This window comes from Acomys minous (genome assembly GCF_964271855.1).
Source record: "Acomys minous genome assembly, chromosome: 11".
Lineage (NCBI taxonomy): Eukaryota > Metazoa > Chordata > Mammalia > Rodentia > Muridae > Acomys > Acomys minous.
In genome coordinates, this window is record NC_140492.1 from 106364504 (window position 1) to 106383011 (window position 18508).

Genomic DNA, 18508 nt, shown 5'->3' on the forward strand with positions numbered 1-18508 from the left:
AGAGAGACTCACAAGAGGAAACTTGTTATGATGTTGCATGAGGCATCCAGAGCTATTGCAGACATCTTGCAGTGCAAAGAGGCTATTTCTACTAATGGCGGCAGAAGAGCCTTGATTGCACCTTGGGACAGAAACCACCCCGCCTGCAGACTTTTGGCATGACAGACAATCCCTAATTGCATGCAGTAGTACAGTCATCACCTTTAATAAGGATGAGGATGGGGCTTTAGAGTTGGTTAATAGCACTTACTGCTCTTATTGCTGGGTTTAATTCCCAGCACCCACAACGAGGTTCACAACCAACTGATCCAATAACCTCGTCTGACCTCTGTGGCACCAGGCACACACATGGTACACATGCATATATACAGGCAGAACAACTCATACACATAAAATAAAATAAATGTAAAAATTAATCAGTTGATTAATGAATTAATTAATTATGAGGAGGAAACAGAGGAGAGCCAAGCGTCTTTTATCAGGAGAATTTGAGTGGAAATAAAGGTTAGAAGGAACCAGAGAATTTATCTTATGACAGAGAAAGCCTTATGGATGAACTTGGGGTTTTAATTTTTTTTATTGTATTACTTTGTGGTGTGTACATGTGCCTGTGTATATGTGCCTTTGTGTGAGTGCATGCTTGTGTGTGTGTGTGTGTGTGTGTGTGTGTGTGTGTGTGTGTGTGTGTGTCAGGAGGAGGCACACTTGCCACGTTGTGCAGGTGGAGGTCAGGGGGACAACCTGTGAGAGTCTCGGTTCTTTCCTTCCACTCTGTAGGTTCTGGGGATTGAACAAAGACCACAGGGCTTGGCAGTCTGCCCCTTTGTCTGCTGAGCCACCTTACCAGGCCATGAACTTGGTTTTCAAATTCATGAAAGATTTAACTGCTAGGCTATCATGAAGATATTTCTATGACTTCTAAAGACCTATGAGAAAAGTTTCCTCATAGGTTTGAAGCAGTACAAACCGGCTACATTTAAAGGAGAACTTGCCTAAAAGAATGAGAAGATGAACTGCCTAGGACGATTCTGTCCTTTAGAAGGGTGAGTCTCTGAAACGTTTATTGATTCACTTGCCTAAAAGCGATGGGAAGAGCAGACAACAACTTGCAGTTGGTGGTTTTATGGTACTCTGGAGGAGAGAGAGGCTCCTGAAGTTTAAACGGAGGATCAGCCGTAGACCTGCACAAGCATCGTTAAGCTCTAGGTTTGACCTTGCAAAGCTGGAAATACCTGTTCCGGCACTATCAAGCTGGAGCGTCGGCCTGGCATCCAGTGTATAATTTACGTTGAACACACACTGCTTTATCAGAGCTTGGCAATTAGTCACACGCCCAGAACAAGGGCATTGCATGAGAAATGTAGCCTCGGGGATGGTGGCTGATTATTTCCCGGGTGCCTATTAGCAAAGCTGATGCTAATTCCAGCCCACTTTCCCCTGTTAGGATGCAGGAGTGAGTACATATGGGATTTGGTCAGTTCCTCTAACTCTATCTGCTATGCAGGAGCTCTGCTTGGGACTACAGCTCCCAGGGCCAAGACCCGGACTAAGGGAAGTAGTCAAATAAATGGCATTGCAGGTTGATTTACTAGCTGTGAAATTATGGAGCTGGATCATAATTAACCTGAAACAATAGCTAACTCTCCCCCTTACAGCCAGTCTATAGAAATACTATTAGCATCCAGTCTTTGCATTACCCCAGAAGCAAATGTAAATACAGTAAAGGCGTTATTGATAGCTTTAAAAATATGATCGATTTGGTTATGCTGGCATCGTCTTACTGAGATGGTCACCGGGGATTATTCTTTCTTCTAAAATTTGTAGGACAGATCTTGAAGTGTAGATGCACTGTACTGATATGTAGCATCCCTTCAGAAATCAACCTGCCTTCTTCTGGGGTTTCACAGAACAGCCTCAGCTGGCTTAGGGTTAGGGTTAGGCCTAGGGGTTAAGTGTTAGGTTTAGGTTTAGGGCTCGGGATCGGATTAGGGCTAGGGGTTAAGTGTTAGGTTTAGGTTTAGGGTTAGGCTTTAGGGTTAGGCTTAGGGTTTGGCAGCTGTGATTCTGTCCCACCTCCTGCTTTTCCGTCCTTTCATGTATTTTCCCACTCCTTTCTTCCTTTTGCCTTTCATTTTTTAAAGACTGTTCTCAAACTCCCCATAAAGTGGAGGCTGACCTTGAATTTCTAACCTTCCCCCACCCCTGTCTTCTTTGCTAGAATTACAGGGGTGCCCACAGTTTTCATCTCTGTTTTGCAACTTTCGCTGTACCCTGGCCTGACGGTTCATCACACTGGGGACCAGAAAATGTCTCTAAGTTTGGACTGACGTGTCTGGTGACAGAAGTGCTTTGCCACTCCTCTGCCTCTGGCAGCTGAAGGAATTCTGCATGCTGTTTCAGTGCCAACCAGAATGTGCTGTTCGGGCCTTCACATGGTCCCTTCGGCCTGTGAGGACTCAGTTCGGAACAGGGGGTTGGCTGCTGTTCGGGCCTTCACATGGTCCCTTCGTCCTGTGAGGATTCAGTTCGGAACAAGGGGTTGGCACCTCACCTGTTGCTCTAGAACCACCGAGACCTGGGAACAAAATGTGCTCTGCCATTTGCTACCAGTGTATCTGAAGCACGATAGTTCACCTCCAGGAGCCCCAGTTTTCTATAAAATGAGGCTTAATGCTGTTTATGACAGACAGCTCAAAAGATGTTTATGTATCACTCAGTGTCCTTATGGAAAGCTTATCTTTTTATGACAATCAGGGACATCTGATATTTACACTCAGCCTTTAGCAATAGCCAGTTTTTGTTGTTGTTGTTGTTGTTGTTGTTGTTTGGTTGGGTTTTTTTTTGGTTGTTTTTTTTTTTTTTTGTTTGTTTTTTGGTTTTTCAAGACAGGGTTTCTCTGTGTAGCCTTGGCTGTCCTGGACTCACTTTGTAGACCATGCTGGCCTCGAACTCACAGTGATCCATATGCCTCTGCCTCCTAAGTGCTGGGATTAAAGGCATGTGCCACCACCACGCTGGTTCCAGGCATTTCCTTTTAAAGGATCTTTTCAACCCTGGCAAAACAGTTGGAGCACCTAAGGTAGTAGGGTACACGGGACAACTCAGTACCTTTTCCTTCTAGATGGACAGAGGCCAGGCCACATGCCTGCGGGGACACAGGGAAGGTTGGTGAGATAACATCTACATGGAAAATGCTGAGGTGTGCTCACCTCTGCCGGGTTGCAATAACCCTGATCCTGGGGCAAGGGCTCCTTTGTCCAGCTTTGAAGGAGAAGGTACAGCAGGTGAGAGAGAAGCCAAACACCTTACTCCCAGGCACTTGGGCTCTCAGCAAAACTGGGAGCCGAGGCAGGCAGAGGACAGCAGCATCTGGGGTGCTGCTGTAACTGGCTAAGCTTTTGGGTTCAGAGTGAGACCGTCAGCAGCCCCTGTGGCCACCTCTTTGAACCGCTGTTTCCTTTCCAGAAGACAGGATGCCTCTACCTATTGCATTCCGTTCACAAGCAAGCATGTTTTGAAAACTGGAGAGTTCTGCATATTAATTAGGTGATATTTGATTTTTTTTTCTCTCACTTCTTATCTGAAAGCAAGCAAGGTTAAGAAAGAAACGCTTGGCTCTATTTGCCTGGCACACGGCAGTCTAGTTACCTTTTCACAAGGCTGAATTATAGATTATGAACACTGAGAAAAGATGGTAGGATCAGTTCTATTTTTAAGGAACAGCTTAGCCACGGCTCAGTGCTTGCAGTATGTAGAGCCACTAAACCATGCTATTATATAGAAATAGTATTAACTTTTATTTATGTAGCTCTTGGAATTTTTTTTTTTCATATTCTGCCATGGTGCCATTTAGCGCCTGTGTCTCAGCTCCTGTTTCTCCCACACCTTTTAGAACAGCCGCTTTTCCATTGCTGGGTTTTAGTACTCTGGCTCTGGACGCCGCCTCTGTTCTCAGAACCTTGGGAGATGCCCTGATGGTAGCCTCGGTGGCAGTAGTGGTCGTGCAAGCAAGCAAGAAAGCCTGAGTTGCCGAGGCAATGGGGCAGAGGACACACAGATGCGCTGTTACAGGGGAATCAAGCATCTCCCCGTGACCCTGGCCACCACAAGGTTTAGGAAAGACTCCCATTTTCCCCCAGAGCCTTTGCTGTGACTCGCTGACGAGCCAGCCCCTCAATAACCTGATTGTATGCTTTCAAAATAATTCTCAGTAATGGCCCAAGAATGTCTGAACTGCTGTGTGAACTCACTGGTTTGCACATTTTTCCGCTGATTAGTGAGAGCTCGGGTGGACAAGGCCCATGGCCTTGCTTTTCTGAGGACCTCCAGGCGCGCTCAAGGCAGCCTCTCAGGCTGGTGAACTTGTGGTGGCCCCTGTCTTGTTCTGATTCCTAAGCCGGGCCATACTCTTCTCTCCCTACTTGCTCTTCACAGCCAAGGTTAAAAAATGAACGCTTTGCTTGGAGTATAAAATCATGCACTAGAGAATGGCTTGAGACTGGCTCTGAATTTTCATGAAGGATTTTCATGAATTTACTGGAAGGAGGTGAGGGTAGAGATGCTGCTGCCTCCTGTGACCTGTCTGCTCGACCTCAGTGCCTGGGGAAGAGTGCTCGGCAGCCTTTGATTGGGATGTCTGTTCAACATCCCCGTCTGCTTCTAGCTTATTGTTCTTAAATCCCTGAACCATCCCAGGCAGACCAGATGCAATGGGACCTTGTGCAATCCTTCCAGGGAGATCCAAGAGAGAGAAGAGAAGCCTTCATTAAAAATGAGATCGGGGGTGAGAGAGATGGTTCAGCCGTTAAAGGCTAGGCTCACAACCAGAAATATAAAAACGAGGTCTGATCCTAGAAAATTAAGCTTTTCAAAAGGCTCTGAATGGGCTTACTTGCATGCTTTTTGTTTACTTGGTTGGTTTTTCAACCAACCAATAATAGCCCTGTGTAATAGCCCTGGCTGACCTGGAATCACTTGATAGACCAGGCTGACCTCCAATTCACAGCGTTCCATCTGCCTCTGCCTCCCAAGTACTGGGATTAAAGGCGTGCACCACTATGCTCAACTTACTTGTATGTTTTAAAACAGGTGGATGCACAGACTCAGAAAACACTGTTATTCCCTTTTGCTAGATGCAGCTAATTATATAGAACCATAAAAAGAACCATAGAAAACCTAGGAATGGAGGGTGAGGCCCTTGGCGGTTCCTCCTCCTAGGCCTCAGCTACATGCATGTATCGAGCTCTGAATGTCTAAGTACATGTTAAAGTTGAAAAGACATTAGTGTTACAGTCCTACAGCAAAGGACAAACGGCCACTCTGGCAGACAGGTTCAAAAATAATTGCCAGTTTTTGCTTAATTCATTCAGTCACTTTTGTATTTATTGCTCTTACATAATTGCCAGTTTTTGCTTAATTCATTCAGTCACTTTTGTATTTATTGCTCTTACGGTTATTTATATTACTGATTGCATATTGTTGCATGAATGTGCACATATGAGTGTATGCATTTATATGTGAAAGCCACGGTCAATGTCAGGCATCTCACACTGTAATTTTGGAGTGAGGCTGCCTCACTGAACCTGGAGCTCAGTGACTGGGCTAGGCTGGCTGACCAGGGAGTGCGAGGGCTCTGCCTGTCTCCAACCCCAGCTCACAGTGCACCAGCCCTGGAGTTTCAGATGGATGCTGCCATGCTTGGCTCTTATGCAATGCCAGGGAGCCAAACTCGAGCCCTGGTGTAAGCATGGAATGCGTAGTAAGTGCGTTGTCCGCTGAGTCATCCCCCTGGCCCATTCCTCAACTTAAAAAGAAGATGTTCCTAGTTAGTTTGGAAGTTGAGTATTTTCTCTAAAAATCCTTAGTTCTATAAAAGGTCCTGTAACCTCTGAGACTCTTGGCTTTCCTTCCTTACAGATGTTATGAATAAATTTCTTCTACCTTGTTTTGTTTTGTTTCTGATTAGGTATTCTTATCTTGCAGGTTTGAAATATCATTATTTTCACTCCTTTATCTTTGTATGACTTTAATTTTCTCTATCGACACTTTATTGTCAAGCAGATGTACCTGTGATATGTGTGACTGACAGTATCTGATGTCATTTGGGGCCTGATCTTTTTGTTGTTGTCCTGGTTGGTCTCCACTGGTGTCCCAACTGCCTGTGCGGCTCTGGAAGGATCCATGATCAAGCTATAGTTTTTGATGATTTTATTAAAACAATTTTTTCCTCTCTTCTTGAGACAGGGTCTCTACATAACCCTGGCTGTCCTGAAATTCACTCTTCTGACCAGCCTACCTCAAACTCACAGAGGTTCACCTCCCTCTGCCTCCCGAGTGCTAGGTTATTAATGGTGTGGGTCACCACCTCCTGCTGATGTGGGGAAAGTTTTAGGCATGATTGAAGTGGGTTCTCAGGAGATGACCACATTTGTTGTAGCAACTATAACTTGAAACAAACTCATTTTTTTTTCTTTTAGCTTGAGGGTTTTCGATCCCTGACAGACAGTTATAAATTTTGAGTCAAAAACTCCTGTGTAGGTTTGTCTGTGGTTATACGTTTTCAAGAGAAAAATCCCCCAACCTTTGCTCAGCTCTGTAGTGAAGATAAAAGAGTTTCCACACTATCTGTGGGTAGGTGTGTAGTTAGGCTGTCTGTGCCCCTATGTTTCTGCCTTTTGGGGTTCTAGCCTTACCCGCTACTCTTTCTCTTAGACTTCACCGTAGTTGGGATCTGGGCGTGGTCTCTTGCCCCTTCTACCACATATGCCATCATGAAGGTGATGTCAGTGTCAACAGGGGTCTACCTATGCCTTCATGAAGAAGGTTGCAGTCAGAACAGTTTTATATCTCAAGAGTCCTGTGTTCACAGTTTCACTTCTGGTCTTTTAAACATTCCTATCAATGCAATGACAAACTTATGACCAAATTTTGATATCTTATTCAGAATTTTAAGTTGTTTTCATTGGAGGGGCAGTCAGGGTGTGTGATCTGCCGTTCTGAAGCAAATAGGAGGCCTGTTATACCACTTGTATTGCTTTGTATGTTTACTGTATTTCATATTTAAAAGGATACTAACTTGAAGGCAAATAAACCTGGAAACAGTTTGTTTCCATTTGAACTGACAGGTGATTCTTAGTTTAATCAAGTAAATGTTGAGAAGAATTCCCATGGAACATCTGTGATGTGGGCAACACTCTGTATTCTTAAATATATATAAAAAATCCCACCACAGAACCTTAAAAGAAAGACCATGAGCCGGGCATGGTGGCGCACGCCTGCAACCCCAGCACTTAGGAAGGCGGTGGCAAGAGGACTTCTCTAAGTTTGAGGCCAACCTAGTCTACAAAACAAGTAAGGACAGGTGTTCTGCCTGTCCATACTGAGTGAGACAGTAGGACTTGACCCCAAGCACCACCTGCAGCAGCAATACAACCCACTGAGTAATGTTTCTAGTAAAAAAGACAGAGAGAGAGAGAGAGAGAGAGAGAGAGAGAGAGAGAGAGAGAGAGAGAAAGAAAAGAAGAAGAAGAAGAAGAAGAAGAAGAAGAAAAATCTGAGGAAAATAAAATTTTGCTATCTGTTTACTAAATGACATACATTTTAAAAACCCGTTTTTGAATTTAAGTACATTAAAAGCAACTGGAGTCTTTTGTGAGTAAACAAGTCAAGCTCACATCATGTTGAGTAGGGCTGCTTAGCCTGCTACAGACATGAGGTTGGCCAGTGGCACCCAACCCTATCCCAGCAAAAACCACAGGCAAAGTATTCTGTAGCTTTCATTCACACTATTGGCAAACTTGCTGTCCTTATTCCACATGGAGAAGTCAGAACCAGCCCGGCTTTCCGGTCGCTACCCGTGTGACAGGTACACACCAGCATCTCGCTGTAATTCTTCAGTCACTGCTGTGTCTTTCCTCAGAGCAGCATAATATTTCATGAAAGAAAATAATCTGTATTTGAATGACTTCCCTTCTCCCAGTGGCTTATGCTCCTTTCTAGTTTTTCTTAGTCTAAAAAAATGCTACACATGCATACCACATACATATATATGAATATATACACGCATACATATATTCCTTTATACAATCAAATTAAGTATTTTGCTGCATGGTATTAGACTATCTCAGAGAAAATTGCCTCCTGTGTACTTGACTGGCACAAAACCCACCCATTTCAGAGGAAGGTTTACTTTAAAAAGGATCTAAAACTCTATATTTTTAGCTTATATTTTATAATTTTACATTATTATTATTATTATCATCATCATCATCATCATCATCATCATCATCATCATTATCATTATTTTCCTACTCTTAACTATAGGGATATATTGTTATTAGAAAAAAATACAGACACAAAATCCCAAACTTGCAAAACAAATAAAGGAGTAACTATTTACATTACAGAATTATTATTTGCTTTACAAAACGGTACCAATTTAAATCAAAAGCACCTTGATAATGTTTGAACTATAGCTAGACTTGCAAAAACGCAACTTACAAACAGACCTTTTCCAGAATATGTCCAATACGCATAGGGGTATATCCAGTTGGGTATAGCTTTATGAGCCCGAGGAGGTCCATTTAATCTGCTGCTGGGTCTTTCTGAGAGGCAAAGTGTGCACAGCACAAGGAAACCCATGAAGGATTAGCACAGCTGCTATTATGTGATTGGTTCCCCCCCCTCTTTAAAATTCTTGCTTTGTGATTATTATTATCAGAGTCTGTGCTTCAAAAGCAGGAGGCATATCCATTTCCCTTCTTTGCTTTTCAGGCTTCACACAGCACGCCAGCCATCAGAGTGGCACACGACACACCAGCCAGCAGAGTGGCACATGACACCAGCCAGCAGAGTGGCACACGACACACCAGCCAGCAGAGTGGCACACGGCACCAGCCAGCAGAGTGGCACATGGCACACCAACCAGCAGAGTGGCACACAACACCAGCCAGCAGAGTGGCACACGGCACCAGCCAGCAGAGTAGCACACGGCACCAGCCAGCAGAGTGGCACACGGCACACCAGCCAGCAGAGTGACACACAACACCAGCCAGCAGAGTGGCACAAGGCACACCAGCCAGCAGAGTGGCACACAACACCAGCCAGCAGAGTGGCACACGGCATCAGCCAGCAGAGTGGCACACCAGCCAGCAGAGTGGCACACGGCACACCAGCCAGCAGAGTGGCACACAACACCAGCCAGCAGAGTGGCACAAGGCACACCAGCCAGCAGAGTGGCACACAACACCAGCCAGCAGAGTGGCACACGGCATCAGCCAGCAGAGTGGCACACTAGCCAGCAGAGTGGCACACGGCACCAGCCAGCAGAGTGGCACACGACACACCAGCCAGCAGAGCGGCACACGACACATAGTGCGAATAGTCAGCATCCCACCAGCAGCATATCTGCAGAGCCAGCAGTACATATTGAACCAAACCACACCCCGTGTCAAAACCTCACAATTATGCTCTCCTCTTCAGCGTAGGAGGCTGGGAGAAGGTGGGCATGGAGGAGGGAGACTTACTTCGTTGTTGGCAAGAGAGCTGAAGGGAATGGAAACACAGTGTCACCAGGAGGTGGGGGAGGTGGTCTTCTTATTCATTGGCTCTAATTCCATTGCTAGACGCATGAAACGACAATGCTGTAGGGCTCAGAAGAAAAAATTGGGGCAACTCTGGGGCAGTGGGCGGTGGAGAACGTATTAACACCAGCCTGTCTAGGCCGTTGAGTGGCAGATATGCATGCAGATACACTCTCCCAACACTTAGCAAGCCCTGGTCCTAACAGAGGCTCTCTCTCACTCTTTTCTTCCAATCACTCATCTTTTCTGAGCCCTGTTCCAAAAAAAAATACAATATGTCATTTAAAAATACTTTAGAAGTTTCTTTATTTTGTTTTTGTTTTGTTTTGTTTAAAGAGGTGTCCACCACAGAAGCGTGAGAGGAGAGCTTGGCATTTCCCCAGCCTGTTCAGGAATCCCTGCCCGCCCATACTCTGACCATAATTAGCATGCTGCCTTCAGAATGCAAGCCTTGGGGCAAGTAGACAAGGAATAGGCCTCTGGCACCTCCTCTTTCGCTCTCCTCCCTCACCAGCCCTTAAGAGACGCAGGCTGCGCGTTCTGGGCGCCCCTAGAGGCCCAAGAGAGGTGCTACACCCAGGGGCTTCCGTTTGTTTGCCAAGTCCTAAGTTTACAGTTTTGGGGGAGAAGCTCAGTGCGGTCTTTTGTCTTGATGAGGTCAGTGGGAAATTAAGTAAGTCGGGGAAAGGATGATGGAGCGACGACGCCTCACATCGGAAGACCTGGGTTTACTTCAGTTTAGTCACGTGACTTTGGGCAAGCGTCATTCTCCCTCTCAGCCACAGTTTTCTCAGCTCAACAGCAACAGTCATGGATGGGGAGGATCAACGTAGTGCAAACGGCCCCATCTTACCAAAGGCAATCGACAGATTCAATACGATCCCTATCAAAATACCCACACGATTCTTTACAGACCTTGGGAGGTCAATTCTCAACTTCATATGGATCCTGAAACAATAAAAGATCTTCCAGAGGAATCTCCATCCCAGATCTCAAGCTGTAAGCAGAGCAACAGTGATAAAAACGGCAGGGCACTGGCATAGAAACCAAGTGATATAGAAAGTCAAACGGGCGTGTTGGGCTGGAAGATGTGACTGTGTGCACAGAGTTCTGAGTGTGTGTCTGCGGCCCACATATGGACTATGAAAAGACAAACTCAAAGAAACATGGGTTAAAAGCTACAGCAGCCTGAAGGCCCCCAAATGAAAGCAAACAGCTGGAGTGATCCGACTGTGCTGTTGATAGTATATAGCGGATAATTCCAAAACTTCATGGCAGAAACCAAAACCATAATACTTTGATATTTAAAACAACGCTTTTGGGGCTGGAGAGATGGCTCAGCGGTTAAGAGCACTGACTGCTCTTCCAGAGGTCCTGAGTTCAATTCCCAGCAACCACATGGTGCCTCACAACCATCTATAATGTAATCTGGTGCACTCTTCTGGCCAGCAGGGGTACAAGCAGGCAGAGCACTGTATACATAATAAATAAATAAATTTTATAGCAATAACAACGCTTTTGTAGGCAGGAACCGAGGAAGGACTTGGCTGCTGCATGGTCACGTGGGGCTCCACATAGGTGCGGGTAGTTGAGGATGAAGACTGGCATCATCTGAAGGTTCAAATGGGCCGTTGGTCCAACCAAGCTGGGCTCTCCAGGCCGCCTGTGGAGCTGCGGTGGCTGAACCTCAGCTGCCTGTGGATCAGTAGGCCTTCCTGAGTGACTCCCTGTCGTCGTCGTCGTCATCGTCGTCATCGTCGCCGTCAGGCTCCTTAGGCGTTGAGTTGCCTCCTCCCGACCAAGCATCTCCAAGAGAACCCAGGAGCAGCAGCATGACCTTTTTCTGACCCAGCCCTCCAGGTGACAGGGTGTCACCGGTGCCAGTCTTTAGTCCTCAAGGGCTCCATCTTGACTGGAGAGGACGTCAGAGGTTGTGTGGGCCATGTTTTTTCTTAGTAGCTCTGAGATAAATGTCTTGATAATGTATATAATTTAATCAGCTTTCTGAGACAAGAGGCCCCCTGAATCACGCGCTTTGCTGAGCTCTTAGGAAATGAGTGGACTTAAAAGAGTCACCGCACGGCTCAAGTAAATTATAAGGCTCTACATGGAGCTAACTTTAACCGCCACAGCTGTTTGATGTAAATAAAGTCAGCTGCGAAACTCCTCAGTGCAGGCAAGAGGTAAAGAACTGGAGAAAAATAAATAAATAAAACCAACCGACTCCGATTTCCAGGCTCCCAGGAGCCGATGGCTCTTGTGATGCGGGGCGCTGTGCCATGCAACCCAGAGAAAGACATCAACTCTCCTTCAGTGCTTTGGGGCGGGGCTGCTGCCTGGACCCCAGCTCTCCCGGCACTGCCAGCTGCTGGCAAGCACCCCTCGGGGCGGGGCGCTCTTCTGTGGCTCTGATTTCAGTGCCTGTTTCCATCCTGTGCAGCCACCATCAGACTGGTTTTAGTTTCTGGGGACTAAGCCGCTTTCTGAAGGTTGTTATCACTCTTTCAATGAAGCATATCTTCAAACACTTTCCTGGATAATTACCATGGCCCAGTGACTGGGGAATCACCAGAGTGATTTTAAACACACACACACACACACACACACACACACACACACACACACACACACACACACGTCTCTTTGTGTTTGTTTTGTTTCTTCTGCATTGTCAATGCTTAGCCATTCCTGGGAGACAGTAGAAGGACAAAATAAGAAGACGTATGGGGGTGCTTAAATTATTCCCCAGAAGGGAAAGTGTCCAATATTAAATTATTCAGCCTTTCTACTATTCTGGGGTGGGGAGGAGGCATTTCAACCAAGAAAATCATAGTTTACCCACAATGCCCAGAGGAGCCTGAATTATATTATCAACTTCCAAATACAGTCAGCAATATTTCACCAGTAAAGCTGCTTTTAAAACTGAAACCTGTGATGTTTGCATTGGGAAATAGCCAATCATTCTTTGTCCTCTAGCCTCCGCTGTCCAACCTCTCCTCCATGCCCCTGCCACCCCCACCCTACCCCACCCCCTGTCCCCCGCCACCCCCACCCCACCCCACCCCCTGTCCCCCGCCACTGACAGACACATACATGTAGTTTTCCAGGATCCTCAGAGTCACTTTTTTTTTCCTTTCTTTTAAAAACACATTTCTGCTGGGCGTGGTGGCGCACCCCTGTAATCGCAGCACTTGGGAAACAGAGGCAGGTGGATGGCAGTGACTTCAATGCCAGCCTGGTTTACAAGTGAGTCCAGGATAGCCAAGGCTACACAGAGAAACCCTGTCTTGAAAAACAAACAAACAAACAAACAACAACCATTTCAAAGATGTATTTTATGTGTATAAGTATTTACCTGCAGCTATGTCTATGTACCATGTGTGTGCCTGGTGCCTGTAGAGACCAGAAAATGGCATCAGATCCCTTGGAAATGATGGTTTTGAACTACCATGTGGGTGCTGAGAACTGAACTTAGGTTCCCTGCAAGAGCAGCCACTGATCCATCTCTGCAGCCTCTACTTCTGTTGTCTTATGTGCACACAGGTGATTCTTAAACGAGGTGCCCCAACAGTTGAGTTCCCAAACAGAAATCCACAAAAAGTCTAGCTGTGCTTTATTTGTTGAAATGTTCCAAGAATCTATAGCCATGGAAGACAGCAGTGGGCAAGGAACTCAAGTAGGCAGTTTCTAGAGATCTCTTTTCATCTCAGTGGACCACTAGAGGAGCCAGGTGTGGGTTGGAGTCCAGCTTCCTCTGGCTTTGACTCATTTCTGTTACTCTGTTTCCATCCGTTCAACTCTGGCCTACACTTGTTTAGGGCAGCACTGCCATAAAGGCCTTGTCTTAATGCCTTGTTCAATGAGTGATGCGCTGTGCTGTGACATGGCAACTGTTGTGGCATCACTTAGGTGACAGGCCATTGTTGGCTTCCTTATAATCTTATGGGGCCACCATTGTGCATGTATATGGGCCATTGTTGACGGAGACTTCGTTGTGAGGTGCCTAGCTGTATTTTACACTTTGACCATTGGAAGGCTCCAACACAGTAACTTTGTATATTTCAAGGACTTCAGGGATGTGTATGTAAGTCGATAATTGATGAAGGTATTGTGTGGGACTGTGCCAGACCATGCCCCCCCAATTGAAAAAAAATTAACTCATATTTTGGAAATGAACAGAGAATGGCCTGTGTTTCAAGCACACTGAAACACAATAGCAATGCAATCCGCTGTTGTTTTTCTGTAGTGTTCTATGCAGGATGGGTAAAAGATAAAACTAAATTGTGAATGACATGCAGAATAAGCTATTGCACGACTGTATATTATAACAATTGCTTCCCATTGTAGACTTCTCCCTAAAGTGCTGTAAGTTTGTGAAAATCAAATAAAATTTGATTAAATATTTAAAGCAACCCTTAAGGTGATTCATTTATTTTAATATTATATTTTAACTAGCTTTTTTTTTTATTAAAAAGCAAACGCATGAACATTATAAGACTTTTAAGAGTAAAAACGCATACAGAAATTGGAACTGTAATTCCAGGTACTTGGGCAGCTCACCAAGGTCAAGGCGTAAGAACAATCCCCAGTAACCACAAACAATAAATATGCAGGGGAAAGGTCTCCCTACACCTAATCTCAGGTTGTCAGGTCTGTTTCCAGTTCTCAGAGAGAGGGAAATGTCCCAGAAATGCACAGCATCCTGCATATTGTAAGAAGTTGCGGATCTTGTTTTTGCTAGACAAAGAGGCGTGTAGAAATCCCACTCTTGGATTTGCTTAGTCTGCAGTAGCGTCCCATTGTCTCTCTGCCTTCTGCGGTGTTGCCTAACATCCTCCAGGGAAAAAAATTCAGTCAGTTCTCTAGCTGGGTCCTTCTTGTGCACTGACTTGTCTATGATGCAGAAAACAGTAAGACGCTTTCTTACGATCTGTCTCTATAAACTGATTTTGTCGCACATGAGTTGTGGCCCAGTCTCTCTATTTGGCATCTGCCCTGTGATTTTCATCTACTCTTGGTCCCCTGGAGCTCCCCACCCCCACCCTCAGCTTTTATCTCCTAGACCACTAGCTCCCCGAAAGGTCCTTTCCCTGCAGTGTAGCCTGGACTCTTCAGGGATGCAGCGAGGCCTCCTCGGTGGGTTCAGCTCGTTTGGTCCTCTCTTAGGGTCCCTGCCCTGAGCTGCCTCACCCGTGTGGTCCCTGAATCATCCTGCCTTGCATTTCAGCGACTCCAAACGGGGAGAAGAGACCCAGTCAGTTGTGGTTCTCCACAGCCTCCCGAAGTAGAAGTGTCATATTTTTAAACACCACAGCGTTTCCTAAACTTGGATGCGTACTATCATCTGAGGAACTCATGAAAAATAAAGCTTTCCCGGGCTCCTACCCAGAACTCCTGATGCTGAAGGGACTGCCTGGAAACTGGCATGTGCCCCCAGAGCCTCAAGAAGACAGTGACTCCGGGCTGCCATGGACTGACCTGTCATTGGGGATCTGCTGGCTCTCAGGGAGAGAGAGGATGTTCGCATACTACCGACTCTGTTAACCGGCTGAATAAAATTAAAATAAGCGGTGAAGTGGATTCCTCGCCAGGTTGGGATTACTGCATTTTGGGGAGCACACTTCTACCCATGATGAGCATCCAGAGAGGCCAGAGCTCTGCTTTAAAGGGCATCCCTGGCCAGCCTGTTTGGGAGACAGCAGATGGGTATGTTTGATGGCACATTGCAGGCTGAGTTAGAAGGGGTGTACTTACTTGTCTGTACAGAGAGGCCACAAATCCCAGCGGCTTCAGTCTAGTTAAACTCATTTTGGAAAATCCTCTTGGCTCGTGTGGTCTCATGCTTTGAGTTCCATTTCTAAGCACTGGGCCCATCCAAAGCCACCGAAGCCGAGCCGAGCAGAGCTGAGGCAGCCAAGGAAGATGCTGAGCTTCACACAGATCTCTGCTGAGTCTGTAAAAATTTTTTTACAGGTTTGTTCAAACTGCTTTGTTGAGAAACCAAACCAAACCAAACCAAACCAAACTCTCTAATCCCAGTGGGAGTTTGTAGGGTCCTGTGGTTTTAATCTAAAGTGATGGCAAAAGCAGGGGTCAGTCACGTGACTGACAAGCCTAAAGGTTTCATTATGAAACCTGAAAGAAACCCACAAGCTTAGTCTTAAAATATACTCCCAAGAGATGAACCAGAAAAAAAAATCATCTTAGTTTTGGCTCTGGACGCATAGACTGTGGAAGCAGGTCCAGACCAAACGCTGCCAGGACTCGCTCATTTTAAATCCGAAGCTGAATTTTATTCCACTAGGGTGACAGTGTTTATTAACACTGTCTGTGGCAATTGGATTGTCTGGAAGAGTTCAGGGAAGCGGGAGGCCCTCTCGTGTTTGTGTTATGAACAGAACCAGACGGCTGTCCAATAAAATCAGAACCAGCAACGTAAATGATGAGATTTTTGTTTTACCATATTTCCCTTCCTCTGGGATGTGTAGGCAACACTGTACAACATAAATTATATTTTCTGTCCCTTAATATAAAAAGTTTACTCCTTACATGTCAGATCCCTTTCAGCACTGACTCCTGTTATAGTAACACAGATACAATCTGAAGAGATCGGCAGAGGGGTCGGAAGGGTGGCCCAATGGTTACGAGCACTGTCTTCTCTTCTAGAGGACCCTTGCTTGATTCCCAGCACCCATATGGAGGCTGAAAACTATCTGTAACTCTAGTGACAAAGGCTCCAACACCCTATTCTGGCCTCTGTAGGCAGTAGGCACTCATGTGGTACACATGCATAACGTACAGGCAAAACACCTATACATGTAAAATAAAAATGAGAAAATTAATTAATTAAAAAAAGTGTGAGGAGGATACAAGTGATGGGATAACAACTGAGTTGTGAACTGAATAAATTAATAAAATTAAAATTAAATAAAAAATTGTGGCATCTTCATATTATTGTTACTATATAACAAATCACCCCAAAAATATAGTGTATAAAATAACAGCATTTTTAGTCGCAGTTTTTAATTTTGTGGAGAGTGTTCTGGGTCTGCTGAGCGATTCTTTTAGGCCATAGGATTGACTGCAATCACCCTTTGGTATTCAGCTGGTGGTATGGTGCACCCCATACCCGGCGTGTTGGAAGGACAGCTGAGGAGCTGGCTCAGCAACCGCTGTCTCCATTCATGGTCTCCCACGTTGTTCTGGTGGGTCAGGACTTCTAGGCCGTAATGAGGCCTGGACCAGGCATGAGCCACTTCATTGATGAGAGAAGTCATGATCCAGCCTCAAGGGGGAGATACAGGCTGTTCTCCCTATGGAAGAAATGTCAAAATGCCAAATAATTTCTGTGTGCCCTATTTCCTCCTCAATACAAATGATGGAGTTATATTCCCAGAAATTCCAATTTATGTCATGGTATGTCATGGTATGGTATGCTATGTCATGGTATGGTATGGTATGCTATGTCATGGTATGGTATGTCATGGTATGGTATGCTTTGTCATGGTATGGTATGGTATGCTATGTCATGGTATGGTATGTCATGGTATGGTATGGTATGCTATGTCATGGTATGTCATGGTATGGTATGGTATGGCATGGCATGGTATGGTATGGTATAATATGGTATGGTATGGTATGGTATGTCATGGTATGGTATGCTATGTCATGGTATGGTATGGTATGGTATGGCATGTCATGGTGTGGTATAATATGGTATGTCATGGTATGGTATGGTATGTCATGGTATGGTATGCTATGTCATGGTATGGTATGGTATGGTATGGTATAGTATGTCATGGTATGGTATGTCATGGTATGGTATGCTTTGTCATGGTATGGTATGGTATGCTATGTCATGGTATGGTATGTCATGGTATGGTATGGTATGGTATGGTATGCTATGTCATGGTATGTCATGGTATGGTATGGTATGGTATGGCATGGCATGGTATGGTATGGTATAATATGGTATGATATGGTATGGTAGAATTAAGGCCCTGAACTTGAGAAAACACCCACTGGTACAAAGGGTCCTGATAACAACTTTGAAAAACACTGCTCTATTGAGTATGCTTCTTAGTCAGCCGGCAAACACTGATGGGGTGTCATAGGCCTGGAGTCCTGCTGGAATGCCAGCCAAGGGCAGGACAATATAAAGTTGTCAGCGCAGGCGGATGAGGCAAGCATTTTGAGGCTGAGCAATGGCTATCATCAGATCCAGTGGTATGCTGAAGTGAGAGTCGGCTCTTCAAGGCTGCAGGGAGAAGAGGTGCTGGGGCCAAGGAAGGGAGCGGGAAGCATGGTGGAACTCAAGTAGTGCTCTTTTCTTTCTTTCCTCCTTTTTTCATAGTCTTCTCTCGTGCTTTTGACAGGATCATCTCCCCTAGTGTTTATTACTTGCATACATATGTTTTTATCTGTGCCTGTGTGTTTGGGGACAATAGTGTTTACATTCATGTGTGGGTCGGAAGGCAACTTTGCAGTCAGTTCGCGCAGACCAACCTTTATATGGGTTCCAGAGACTGAACTCAGGGCACCAGACTTGTGTGGCAAGCACATTACCTGCTGAGCCCTCTCTGGCCCTCCCTCAGTGTCTTGGTCAGCTTGGACTGCATCACAAAGAACCGCAAAGGACATTTGTTTTCCTATAGTTCTTGAGATTGGGAATTCCAAGGTCAAGGCTGGTAGACAAGGTTTCTATGGAAGGCTTTTTGGCTTGTGGACAGCCAGCTACGCCTTCACATGGCCTTTCCTTGGTGGACGAACAAAGAAAGAGAGAGAGAGGCAGGCTCTTCCTCTTCTTAGAAGACTCCTAAACCCACAGGAAGGCCCACACGAGTGACCTCATCTAAAGCTAATTCTCTCCCAAAGGTCCCGCCTCCAAATGCTAATGCATTGTGGGAATCAGTGTGTGGATTTGATGA

The 18508-nt window shown here is 45.5% G+C and overlaps 1 long non-coding RNA gene across 1 annotated transcript in view; it reads right to left on the bottom strand.

Annotated features, from left to right (window-relative positions):
• Positions 1-12986: 12986 nt before the first annotated feature.
• Positions 12987-18508, bottom strand: part of LOC311609468 — a 60848-nt gene continuing 55326 nt past the window's right edge. The window contains exons 2-3 of the long non-coding RNA XR_014783394.1: positions 15336-15534; positions 12987-14474 (exon numbers count right to left, since the gene is read on the bottom strand). This is a non-coding gene — a long non-coding RNA (uncharacterized lncRNA). The remainder of the gene's footprint in view (positions 14475-15335; positions 15535-18508) is intronic.